The sequence below is a fragment of the Dama dama genome, chromosome 29 (assembly GCF_033118175.1).
Source record: "Dama dama isolate Ldn47 chromosome 29, ASM3311817v1, whole genome shotgun sequence".
NCBI lineage: Eukaryota > Metazoa > Chordata > Mammalia > Artiodactyla > Cervidae > Dama > Dama dama.
The window spans coordinates 24,873,343-24,887,383 of NC_083709.1; the positions used below are offsets into that span (position 1 = coordinate 24,873,343).

The 14,041-nt window shown below is 36.1% G+C and overlaps 1 protein-coding gene across 1 annotated transcript in view; it reads left to right on the forward strand.

Moving 5' to 3' along the window:
* LINGO2 (leucine rich repeat and Ig domain containing 2) overlaps positions 1–14,041 on the forward strand; it is a 1,335,691-nt gene that overhangs the window by 971,398 nt on the left and 350,252 nt on the right. The window contains exon 7 of the mRNA XM_061132444.1: positions 9,836–9,994. The gene's annotated coding sequence lies outside the window, so the exon portion shown is untranslated. The remainder of the gene's footprint in view (positions 1–9,835; positions 9,995–14,041) is intronic.

Here is a 14,041-nt window from a genome sequence, read left to right on the forward strand (position 1 = left end):
GGCTTTGCCTAGCTCTTTTATATTTTTGTATAAATTAAATAATTAGCTTCACAATTGCTTTTTTTTTTTGATGAGCCTGCTGGGATTGTGATTATATTGTATTGACTTTATAAATCAGCTCAAAGGGTCTTAGTGTCTTAAAAACGTTGAGTCTTCTAACGCATAAACATGGTGTATCTCTCTGTTTATTTAAATTATCTTTAACTGTCTTACAATATTTTGTTATTTTCAGTGTAGGGACATTATAGGTTGTATTAATTTTCTACTGATGTTTTAAAAATCACCACAAATTGAATGGCTTAAAGCAACATCCATTTAATATCTTACAATTTCTATAGGTCAGGAGTCTAGACTTAGTGTAGCTGAGTCCTTTGCTTAAGTTCTCACAGCTTAGAAATCATGTATCAGACATGTCTGAGATCTCTTCTGAAACTCAGGTTTTTTATTTTTTCCCCTCCAGCTCAGATGGCTATTGGCAGAATTAATTTCCATGGACTGTAAGAATTCATGGATGCTATGCCTTCAAGGCCGACTATAGGCATCTCTCTGAGACTACACCTTCTTTTAAAGGCTTACCTGACTAGGTCAGGCCAAACCAGGATGATCTTCCTTTTGCTTAACTCAATGGCAACTGACTAGTAATCTAATCATAAGCAACAACTCATTTTCACAGGTCTCTCCCACATTCAAAGGGAGGGGACTGTATGGACATTTACCCCCAAGAGGCATAAACCATGGAGGTTGGGTTAGAATTTTGCCTGATTACACACATTTTTTTTGACGAATTTCTTTAAGTACTATATTTTGTGATGCAATAATATATTATTTTAAAATTTTATTTTTCATTGGAGGATAATTAGTTTACAATGTTGTGATGTTTCTGCAATACGTCAACATGAATCAGTCATAGGTGTACATATCTCACCTCCTTCTTAAACCTCCTTCCCTCCTGCCTCCCCATCCCATCCCCACAGAACCCCAGACTAGCTATGTGCTTTACATATGGTAATGTGTATGTTTCATCATGACTCTCTCAAAGAATCCCACCTTCTCTCTCCCTCACTGTGTCCAAAAGTCTGTTCTCTATGTCTGCATCTCCATTGCTGCCCTGCAGACAGGTTCATCAGTACCATCATTATTTAAATTTCACTTCCCATTTGTTTGTGAAGCAAATCACTTTAAATTTAATGTATCTTTATTGAACAGGTGTGCTAGTTATCTAATTGTATCTGGGAGTCATTCTCAACATTCTCCTTAAAACATTGATTTGAAATTTACCAGACACAGTCTTTCTGGCTTTTGTTTTTGTACTTGTTTTTGGTAATTTTTCTGAATACATCATAACTTCAGTCACAGTCTCTCTATTCAATTTTTTTCCCCTGATTTTCTTTCCTCTTTGTTATTCTTTTTGATATACTTCATATTACTTTGGGTCAGTCTCCTAACTGAGTCTTAGTAGATTTTCTATCAATTTTAAAAAGCGAAATTCTGTGTCAGTCAGGAGTTTTAGTTACAAGTATTGGGAAATAACACTGGCTCTCTTAAACATTGAAATGAACTTAGAAGAAGGAGATTCAGACCTTACAAAATAGGCATGTGGACAAGAAAGTGGAAGGGAAGCTAGGAGCTGAAAAAATAAACAGCGTCACATTGCAGGAAAACCTACTCTTTTAGTCACTGTTTTTATATATATTATATAAATATATATATTATTTATACACACTATATATATAATATATATATTATTTGGGGCTTCCTTGGTGGCTCAAATGGTAAAGCGTCTGCCTATGATGTGGGAGACCCAGGTTTAATCCCTGGGTTGGGAAGATCGCCTGGAGAAGGAAATGGCAGCCCCCTCTGGTATTCTTGCCTGGAAAATCCCAAGGACGGAGGAACCTGGTAGGCTACAGTCCATGGGGTCGCAAAGAGTTGGACACGACTGAGCGACTTCACCATATATATTATTTATACAAACTGTTTTATATGTATATATATATAAACATGTGTGTGTACAATTGCTTAGTCATGTCTAACTCTTTGTCACCCCATGGACTGTAGCCTGCCAGATCCTCTGTTCATGAGACTTTCCAGGCAAGAATGCTAGAGTGAGTTGCCATTTCCTTCCCCAAGGGATCTTCCTGACCCAGGGATCCAGCCCTCATCTCCTGTGTCTCCTGCATTGGCAGGCAGATTCTTTACCACTGAGCCACATGTGTATACACACACACACATATATATAATATATTTGTAGCTATATATATAATATGTGTATACATGTCATATATTTATTATGTATCATTCCCTTAAGCATCCAAGTTTATGTCACATCTGTGCTCCCCTTATTCCCCAGCAGCAATAGGAAGAAGGCTTTCCCTTCCATTCAAGATTCTCCTTATGTTAATAATGCAGAATGCAATAATAATGCAACATTCAAGCTCTGTCCTACTTTCCTAACAAAAATCAGGGACCTAATTAGAAGAGGAATGTATTGGTTCCTGGACAGTCAAAAACAAACAAACAATCATGGCATTCTCTCTCTCGTATTTTATCTGTATATACCTGATGTTGGGGAAAATTGGTTGGGGAAAGTGTTCAGAAAGGGGAAAGTCTAGAAATACTAATAAAAGAAAGAAATGGTCTACCTGGGTTTATTCTTGAAGTGATTGTAAAAGCAAATTGATAGGACAATTTGTAATATATTCTATTAGAAAAAAAAACATGGCCTATGCAACTAAGAAGTCAGAAGTTTAAATTCTGCTTCTCCCTCTTGGCTTTTTGACCCGAGGCAAGCTGTTTATCCTCAGTGATTCTAGGTTTTCTCAGTCACCAAGTAGGAATAATCACATCTGTCTCCTAGGTTTGCTGTAGTGATTAAATGAACACGTGTGTAAAACATCCACCACAACACATTAATTCACAGTGGTTACCTGCCAATTACGTGTTCTTCTCTTAACCCTTCTTTCTCAAATGCTCTCTAACTCCTGAAATACCCTACAACCACCACTATCACTCCTCTGAAAGGAGCTATGGCATCTCAAAAATGCTGAGTGCATCCCATCAGGAAGTGAATGTGATCCCATCAGGAATTGCTGTCAGACTCCTGCCATCTGTGGACTGTTATTGAGGGTGGTCATGTAGAGAGACATAAACTTCTCCTCCGTGAAAGGGAAGTTGTCATGAGATAACTATCTTCCCTTCATTTCTTATTTCCCATTGTAGGTACAGTGATGCCTTATACCAAAGAGAACTTGATTCCTTCTTTCTTATTATGACTAATCTCTACTATCCACAATGATTTCAAATGCCGATAATGGTTTCTTTCTATCCTTAGGAAGTCTTTTTAGTTATCAAAAATTAAAGTTATATTAAATAAGAAGAGTGATGAAGATTGCATACATATTGAACATTAAAATACATTTTTTAAATATTTGAAGAAAAAGGGTGGACCTTTAAAGGAAATTTCTCAATTTATTCAATTCAAGGAAGAATATTTTTTCCAAAATAGATATATTTATTTGAAAGTAAAAGAGAAATAGATGTTATAAATTAAAACTTGTGGGACCATACTTAGAAATGTCAAAAACAGGCTTTGTTCTAGAATAGTGATTCTTAAACACTAATGTATCTTTGTGCAATCTAAGGAACTGTCATTTGCAGAATTTCCAATTTCACTCCAAAAATGGAGTTTCATTCTGGAGTGGTGCCCAAGAATCTACAGTATGAAATGCAGTTTTTGATGGTTTTGACAAGCTAATACAAAGGACTTTTTTCCTCCACTAGAAAGATTTCTCAAGAAATCTACCATGTATTTTGCCAGTAGGTGGGGAAATGGGACCAACATGTACACAGCAATGGGCAGTGACTCTTCAACAGTTGTAAAGCCGTATCTTAAACTGGTGACAAGTCACCAAAACCTGTTAAAAGAGTATTCTCTCTGGAAAAGTGGTGTTTAATATGTTTATAATGCTCTTAGGTTAAGCTTGCTTTCTTCACTTCACCATTGACTGTCCATTTGGCTTCTGGTTGTAGTCAGCCAAGCTGTGTTCATCTTTGAGTCAGGTGACTGACCCTGAGACATTTGACCGTGAGTCCTGAGTATCCATAGGATCCCTCCCTAAGCCACAGAAACCTCAGTGTGTTAGTTGCTCAGTCTTGTCTGACTCTTTGTGACACCAGGGACTATAGCCTGCCAGGTTCCTCTGTCCATGGGATTTTCCAGGCAAGAATACTGGAGTGTGTTGCCATTTCCTTCTCCAGGGGATCTTCCTGACCCATGAATCAAACTAGGATCTCTCACACTGCAGGCAGACTCTTTACCATCTGAGCCACCAGGAAAGTACAGAAAACTCAGAATGTGAGGTATTTGGGAACTTTCGGGTAATGATTCAGTTTTGTTTGTAAGTTCTCCCTTGACCAGACCATGCCAACTAGAGTCAAGATATGCACTGTTTTTCTACTCTAGGCTGACATATTCTAGAAGAGTTAATACAGGCTCGACCCCTGCCCCTCTTCCATAATGCATCAGCTTACTTCTCTGTCCATCCTAGTGGACTATGGGCAATACCTGGGCAGTACCTGAATCTTTTGTGGGTTTTTTTATGCTTTCTTTTTTTAATTTAAATTAATTAATTTTTCCAATCTTATTTACTTTTGATTGAAGGAAAATTGCTTCACAATATTGTATTGACCAGTGCCATACATCACATGAATCAGTCGTAGGTATACACGTGTCCCCTCCCTCTTGAATGGAATCTGTCCTTGTCTTATCCTCAGAGCCTGGCACATTACATATAACTTAATGGATTCTTAAAATTCTGTTGAGCTGAAAAGACAAAGAGGGAGGAAACAAAGGGAGGATTGAAGGAAGTATGGAAGAAAAAAAGGAAGAGAAGATAGTGAAGGAACGGAAGAGGAGAAGAGGGGAAGGAAGGAATGGAGAAAAGTGAGAACAGAAAAGGAATGAAAAAGACTGGAGACATGTTTCATTTGTGAAGAATTTGGCAGTGTAATAGAATCCCTCCTTTAAAAAACATCAAGGAAGAATGTGGACTATATTAATTGGTATTTTCTAGGTCATAATCAATTCAGAATTAGGTGTCTTTGAGCAGACACGAAGAACTGTTTGTATTTGAGTATCAGACACTGGTTTCTCAAATGTAGATTGAATTACCCTAGATTTTGTTTTATGTCATTTAAGAGGCTGCCTGCTGGGCTTCTGAAATAAAAACATTAACTAGATATTTTAGAATATTATTTTAAGCTTGCAATTACTAATAACGGAACTAACCATACCAAATGGGCATCAGCAAAACACCACTCTGCTACTTATAGTTCAATCTAATCACACACTTTGTCACAATCTGTCAACACACTCTTCTCCTGGTGTCTATATTTTTTTTTCCATTGGGAAATAAATTAGCTCGAGAGAGAGAGAACAATATCATTTGTTGCTTTCAGAAAATTAAGCTCCTTTAAAACTGAGTACTCAGAAATCCTGTTATTTTGTTTGTTGGCTTTGGCATCTTCTTTCTAAAATAAAACCTACCCCAAACATGGTTCTTTAAAAACAAGTGAATTGGAGATCTATAAAGTTGTTTAGACACCATGTGTAGAAAGCTGGCTAAGAGAGGTGGTATATTAGAAAGACAGGGACATCATGAGTTTGGGTGTTCATCCAGACCTACTATGATCTTATGATCTCTGAGATGTCACCTCATTTCCTAGAAACTCAGATTTTCACCAGTAGATTGAGCAAATCTCTCAAATTCAGTTTATAAGAATTTAAAACTGGCAGTACCACACTATCAATTAACTGCACACCCACCTCTCTTTTTCAAAAGCTCAATGCCCTGGGGCAATTGTTTAAAATCCCTGATCTTTATTTTCACCACCATAAATTGGACATTATTGTAATACTTGCTTCACATGGCTTTTGAGACAATTAAATGAGAAACTATATATAAAGCAGGTAGCAGTTAACAGTGATTTTTGTTAATCACCCACCCCTGCCTCCTGGGAAATAATCTATAATGTTTACATTTGACTAAATGAAGAAAAAAAAAAAGAAGCTAGAAGCAATAAATCTGTTACTTAAAACGTAGTGGCATCTTTCCTTTTCCAATATCACTGATCAAAGTGTACAGATTTGAAATATGTAAGGCCAAAAGCTTCATAACTTTAATCACTGATAACCTTCCTATTCCTCCATTCTTGATGTTTGCATTCTTGAGGTTTATGCAGGAAAATGAGTAACTTAGATACAAGGCTTGCAAAATGCACCAGTCATCTAACAAATGCACTGAGCTCATAGAATGCTGAGCATTCCTACGGTTTTGTTGGCTACCAGAGGGCTTTGCAGCGTGCCCATGGGGATCATGAAGTGCATCCCTGAGATAAAGTTTAAAAAGCATCATATCAACAAGTACAAATCAATGTCTTATGAAATATGTGCCTCAGTGCTAGAGGGATCCTTGGGAAAGCTTTCTTCCAAGCAGTAAGATAAACTAAAAGGACAGTAGCAGTATACATAAAGAAAGACAAAGAAGACAAAATTCAATTACAGATCACTTAAGGCCAGACCAAGAAACAAGAAAGTAGGGTCTGTGAATGTTGAATTTCTTCTACTTTATAAAAAATTTATTGCAGACTTGTTTTATTTTAGATTCACATACAACAGTATTTTATCAATAGGTTCTGTACCTCATGCCCCTATCTAGAACCTCTTTGAACAGGATCAAAAATGCATTTAAAAATTGTAAGTCAACATTATTGAGGTATAAATTACATATGATATAATGTTCTCATTCAAAATTATTTTTAAAGAATACAAATCTCTCAAAAATAAGAATAACATTTATTTTTAAAAGGCTTGTTTTCAGACTAGTTTCATTATAAACAGAGATCCAAAAAATAAAAGAAGAGAAAATAGAAGAAAATGGAACCATTTGGAAGCCATATTGATTTTATTAAAATGTCTTTATTGTTTTCCTTAAGTTCTAAAGAGTATTTTTAGAAGTATAATCTGTGTCTTTTGTTTCCATATTCCTATTCAGTATCATATCTGAAGGGAGGGAAGTGAAAAGTTGTGTTGTTTTTTTTTTCCCACTCTAAAAATTGGTCTTGAAAATTCAAACCAATGTTGTGGAATTAGTGTTTCTCTTGAACATCTCATGAACTTCTCTTTAAGGAAAATACATGCATTTAATGTTATATATCCTCTTTGAGAAAAATAAATGGAATAATAATACAAAAATTATGTGAAGCAATTTGTTGTATAGCAGTACCTGCACCAAAATCTGTTGACTTGTGACATAGGCCACATAAGAGTGTACTGCGAAGCCTAATGCATACATGTGGGAGGCATTGACTCTTTGTTGGATGCCAGAAATGTCAATGTACTGTCAGAACCTAGTTGGTTGGATTTTTTGAATCATCATGACTCACTCAGTTAGTGGGCTTGAGAGAGACACAGAACCATCACATCCGGTACAATCTGAATACAAGTTGACTGGGTAAGTCAGTCATTTTGTGCTGTAGCCCTTGGTCTATAATGGTTTGCTCACTGGCAAACTTAATAACCCCTTTGTCTGATCATATGGTGGCTGGGATATAAAATAAAACCAATTATTTTAATGTAGTCTAATGTTGCTGCCTTTTCTGGGTACCAGTATATGTACCAGCAAATCAGAATAGAATAAATAGTACATTTTTAATGGGAAGAATAAGTGTGTTTTCATTGTGTATTTGGGTACCTAACCCCTTAGGTGGCACAGCTGAAGTGCTCAGTTAAAATCTGTGGAATGAATAAGTGGGTTAATGAATGAATTAGAGTTCAATGGTCAGTAGAAAATCTTTTCATTCATTACTTAAAATATACACAGAAAACCTATCCATTCAAAGAAGAGATCAATAACATCATTTATGTGTGGTGAAATAAAGCCATTTTAGAAAGCAAATAGGTATGCTGGTTTACTTAGTTTCACTCTTATATAGTAAGTGGTAGAACTGAAGTTTTAGGAATCACATTAGGTCACAGGTGGGTCCTTCCAAACCAACTAGCTTTCAAAGATCCCTCACTTCAAAGTCAGTTTGGTAGCTTGAAGATTATGTTTAATTTCCACTTGCCTGACATTTAGCCTACCTGTATATGACTTCTTCTAATACCCTGCTTGTCCCCCAAGAGACAGGAAAGGATTACTACTCATGGAAACGGATCTGTTTTATAAAAGACTTGATTTGATAACTCTTAGAGTATCCTTTAAGAAGAAAAGTAAAATAATTTAGAGAATGAATAGGAACATTTGTGTCCAGAAGTTAACTAAAATTTTAGCTTCATGAATACCAGAACTTGGATCAATAGCTTTGGCAATTTCAACTGTTATGCGTATGTGTGTGTATCTGGGTGTATGGGTATTTATGTTTGACATGAATAGCATCAATACAACACTTGAATTTTGAATTGCACAATGGTCACTTAGTGTCCAGGTACACATGTCTTGATTTTTAAGGACTTACTTTGAAGTGTTGCATTTTATTCTGATGTATGCATTTGACTTCAGCCCCTTGCTATATTACCATTCTTGCTTAAATGGCACAAATATAGGGTATCTCACTCTGTGTCTTCTAGTGAAGTTTCCACATGGACTTCTGGGAATAGTAGTTGAAGTTCTATTCACAAATCCATGAGGATATATCATTCCATGGCTTGTTAAAGCCAGCCTTTGCACCTGTGTTCATGAATCTGCCACACATAACCATTCACATGAGGCCCCTTACCGGCTTAGAACAACCTCTCAACCATGTCTGCTACACCACTTAGAAAAAATAATAATAATAAATGTTTTTTTGTATATGCATAGCTAAATAAAGTTGTGGTAGCTAAAAAAAATATCTAGTCATTCTTAAAGCCTACCCTGGGAAGACCACTAAAGGAATCTATCCATTAGAATCCTTCTGAATTTCTATTGAACAGTTATTTGTGTGGCAGGTATCCGTGCAAGCGTACAATCAGGAGGTGTTGATTACACATGGAGTTTTATCTCCTTGAATGGAAGCTAAACATGCTTATGAAAATTAAATACCATATTTACTCATATGAGTATAAATAGTCTAAGCATTAAATGTGTGGTAGATTGCCCCGATATTAGTTATCTAATTACTTTCCTGATTTCTGGTCTTTCCTTTGTATACAGACTCTGGCTACCGCACGTTGGTGTTGGTGACTGTCTGGTGTGGTCTGTATCTTGATTTGGATCATGGAGGCTGCTGAATTTGAAGCCCCTTATATATGTTCATCAGAGGTGTTCCTCATATGCTATCATACAGACATGTTTTAATTTCTAAGTTGGAAATATTGAAGTGGAATGTCAGAACTCACAGATGTAACTGTCCTTGATCTAGGTCATTATGTGGATTTTCTTCTAGCTGCTGATGGGTTGTTTTCTGTTGAACCTCATTACCAGTTACCCTGAGAATATTATGAATAGAGTCATAAAAATGCTTTTGAGTACTCCAAGTGGTCACCTACATGAAGAAGAAGGGGTATGCACTATTAAGTGTGTGAGTTTTAATATCGATAATATTTATTTACACTGACAGCTTAAATAGATCTATTAATAACATGAAGAGGAACATGCACTCTGCCAAAACACCTTCTGTAGCACATAAATGTCAGCCTATTGGCTTTAATGTTTATCAGCATCTTGAGAGGCATTTATTGCTCCTCATGCACTCCTTTATGATTCCCTTATTGATCAAGTAGTGATGCCTCCTGGACCAAGGACATGGTTTCCTATTTTTCAGTTAGAATGAAAAAAAAATGCCTTGTTTGTTGCAGGTTTGTTTCAAGGAGATGACATGTGGGATTCTGAGAGATGCTGCTGCCCATGATGTGTTGGAATTATCATGATCTACTACCCAGTTTGGATTTCACCCAGTGGTCAAGAGCTTTGCATGGTAGACAGCAAGGGTTGGATTTTTAAAAAGAGTAAACCAGGTAAGATTTGAGGGAGTCATCTGATCATTTATCATTTGTTTAGGCACTTCTAAGGGCTTTGGAGTGCTGCCAAGGTGTATTGAATAATGTATAACTTCTCTGTTTGCTTTCTAAGTCCACTCAACAGGTTGTTGAAGAATGGTGCTCCCTTGAATTCAGGAGAATGGATATAGTAATGATTGAGTTTCTTTTTCTCAAGAGGAGGGAAGGAGTTATTTTAAGATACACAAAGCAGACACAAGATACTGTGGATGATAGTTTAATGCAATAGCCCCAAATTGCAAGCTAAGGCGGTTTCCTCTTTAAGGAACTACTCTGAACTATAATGGAATAATCAGTTGTACTTTTTGAAGGTTAAATAGGGAAGGTCTTGCAGTTCATAGCATATGATCTTAACATATATGCTTCAAAGTTATTCCAATTTAGAAGGTATACCATTATTTTGCCTTTTATTTTTTGAAGGTATTTATCATTCTAAATTCTGTTCATCTAAGTATTATTTGATATGGTAGCATAATGACCTAGTCCATTGTGGCTTCTGGAATTTAAAATGTAACACATATTCAAGCAGTCTCTGCGACTTTTGTCTGTTTCATCCTGGAACTTCTTTTCAATTATCAGATCTTATCTTTCTCTTTAACCCTTTTCCTCCTCTATGACATAATTAAAATTTGTTAGTAACAATTACTTGGGGCAACTACATTATTCCTATCTTCTGATTTTAAGACTATCAGAGTTCTTACATCAAAATTTTATGAATCCCAAATCAAGATTTCCTTTAAGTTCAATTATCAAAACAGAAAATATATATAAAATTTAATCATTTACAAAACTTGAACTCTTTAAGTTGGTGGTTTTTGTTTGTTTTTTTTTAAAATACAGCATTTTTTGTTTTCTGAAAATAAAGCAAATGGAACTCAGCTAATAAATTATAGGCTAAGATAATTATTTGGATATAAGAACTTTGATACTGCTTGAAAATAATTGATTTTCTAAAGTTTAATACATATGTCTTCTCAATCTCCTAGTAACTTATTTGTCTATAAGATGATATCCTGAGAGCCTGAAATTCAAATTAGTCATGGCTTTTGAATTTGTTAGAAATAGTATAGATCATCAAACTCATGGCACAAATCCTTATTTGATGAACTGGTTTAGTGGGTGACTATTTGTCCTGTTTTGTGGCAAATTGGGTTAGCCATATTTGGAAGAGTTCTGCAAATCTGTAAATAAAAGAGGCATCAACAAGCAGGATGCCTTTGTGGGATAAACCTCAGCTAGTTCCATGCTTCATTGCATTGTTATCTAGCAAAAAATGACAGCAAGAATACTTCATGATAGGCTTCCATATTCTTAAGCTTATTAGTCCAAAGTAAATTTGATCCTAATTATGTTTATTTCAATATCTTCATTAAAATTGGGTTGAATGTTAAAACATCAGACTTAGAAGAAAGACACAAAGGGGAGGGATAGAATTAAATCTATTTTTAAGGTCAATAATCATGTGTTAATGTAATTATTAAAGAAAGAGCTCTTCTCTGTTTGTGAGACAAGTGTTTTTATTCTTTAGAATATTTTTTTGAAATAAGTCTTCAATATATAGCGAAAAGTATACAGCAATACTTTTGATCTAAGAATCATAAAGAAACATAACTTCTCTTACACAGTCATTTAAAGTGAGTCCTGTTGATTAGGATATACAGAGATAATAAATTCAACTGTTCTATATAAAAATGAAAACTTTGGAAGGGCCCTCTGGACGTAAAAGATTTGACAGTGAATTCAAATATTTTCCCAGTTAAAGGTTGACTCTTTTAAAATGAACAGAAATTGTATACATTATGGATTTATACTTATATTATGGATATATACTTTTATATATATATATATATATATATACTTATATTTATATTTATATTTGAAATTTGTTTTCATTCTCTGTTGTAAGAATGGCAGTTGAATTTTTTTTTTTTTTTTTTTTATGGTGATGCATGTCAGCTTCTCCATAAAGTTAAAAGAATGTCAAGGCTTGTGAATTCTGTTCTCGGAAGTTTGTAAAAAAAATCATAAAAATTTGCACTGTTTCTTAGCCTAAAAGGAATTATTCTTTCTTAAAGCGTTTTTAAAGTAAAAGTTTACCTAATCTCAATGTTACGTTACTGAATGCTTGTACAGAGAAGCAATATGAAGCTATAAAGACAGGCTGTAAAAGGTCAGATTTTGCAAAGCACTTCTGATAATAGCGTGCCCCCTGTAATGGAATTTGTAGTCTCCAAGGTGGTTCATGGAAAACATTTAAGTCCGACCTGTGTAGGACTAGGACTAGTGTGTCCTTTACCCTCTGCAGAGAGCATGGCCACTCTTACCTGTGCCACCATTCTTATTCTGAGGTCTTCTGAAAATAAAATTTTAAGAATTCAGGGCAGCAGATGTTTCCATCATGAAAAGCCTCATATGAATGTTGAATATTTTTTGCTACAAGTTTACTTACTCTCCAAGCATGTTTTGAATGTCAAGTGAAAACGTTAGGCACTCAGTCATGTCTGAATCTTTTCGACCCCATGGACTGGAGCCCACCAGGCTCCTCTGTCCATGGACTTCTCCAGGCAAGAATACTGGAGTGGGTAGCCATTCCCTTCTCCAGGGGATCAGCCCAGCCCAGGGATTGAACCCAGGTCTCCTGCATTGCAGGAAGATTCTTTACAGTCTGAGCTGCCTGGAAGCCCTTTGAACCTCAACCACATGTAAAACAGTATGTGGCCAGAAACAAATCAGTGATCCTCCCAGCCCTGTCCTCGAATAGTTCAGACAAAGTAAAGCAGACACTAAACGGCTCACTCCAGGCAAAATGAACTAAAAAGTTTAATGGTGCATTTCAAGCAAAATTCTCTAGACACTGAAATGTAGGATTGTTAAAACTGGTAGGAGTATTAAAAGGTCTTCGAGGCTTAAGAGATACTTCAGCCGCACAGTCGAAAAGTGAGGAGAATTTTAATTGATAGGAAATGTGTATGAAGGCATTCTAGGGGCAAATATGGCAAAGTCACCATGGTGTAAAAATAAATGTTATGCTTGGAGAATGGAAGTTGGATACTGGAGGACAGGGGTGAATGGAAAAAGAGGTGGGACATACAGTTTGGAGCTGGACTGTAGTATTTTGCATGCATGGCTATCTTGGATAAAAATATGAAAATAATGTATAATGTCATCTATAAGAAAAGAATTCTGATAGAGGGTAGGGGAACAAGCTGGGAAAGTATGTGCAGAGAAAAGAGATAAACTGAAACCATTGAGCTCCCTGAGTACAGAAAGTTATGGTTTCAAGTCTGCTGTATCACCAGTGCCTAAGTTCCTGCCCTTCATTGATTCTGTTAGTCTCAAATGCTGACTAAATGAATGCCTCTCGGTGATAATCCATAAACCTCTAACTTTGCAATTTTTCCTGCTTTAAAAATGGTATGAGAACTCTTCATAAAAGGATGAAAATAACTTAACTTACATGGCTTTCATCACATACAAGAGTACACACACACACTCTCTCACACACACACACACTCTCTCCCCCAATATGTGCTTGAAATTAAACCTCAGATCCTGTTCCTGAAATTTATGCTTCAGTTAAGATGGGGGCAGCTGCTTCCCTCTTTTATTTCCCTTTTGAGACTTTTATCTCTCAGGCTTTATCCCTCCCTTCATCGTTTTATCATCACATCAATCACTGTTTCACTCCTTGGGAACACAGCATGCATGGCAGGCACATTTTTATGGCTAGAAAGCAAACCTACCCTACTTGGCCCAGACTGCTTACTTAAACCTAATTAAGTAATTCTGCTGAAAGTATCACGTCCTTTCCATCAGAGGGCACATTTGGTCAAAATAATAGGGAACACTTTAAAGCTATGGAAAATAACTGGGGAAGGGAGCCTGAATAAGACACAAAGCGAGTGAAAAGAAGCTGCAACCCAACAGTCTTTGACACAACCCTTTAATGAGCCTGGGTGCATTAACATCTCTGCTGTAGGAAACCCTAACTCACAGCATCACTTT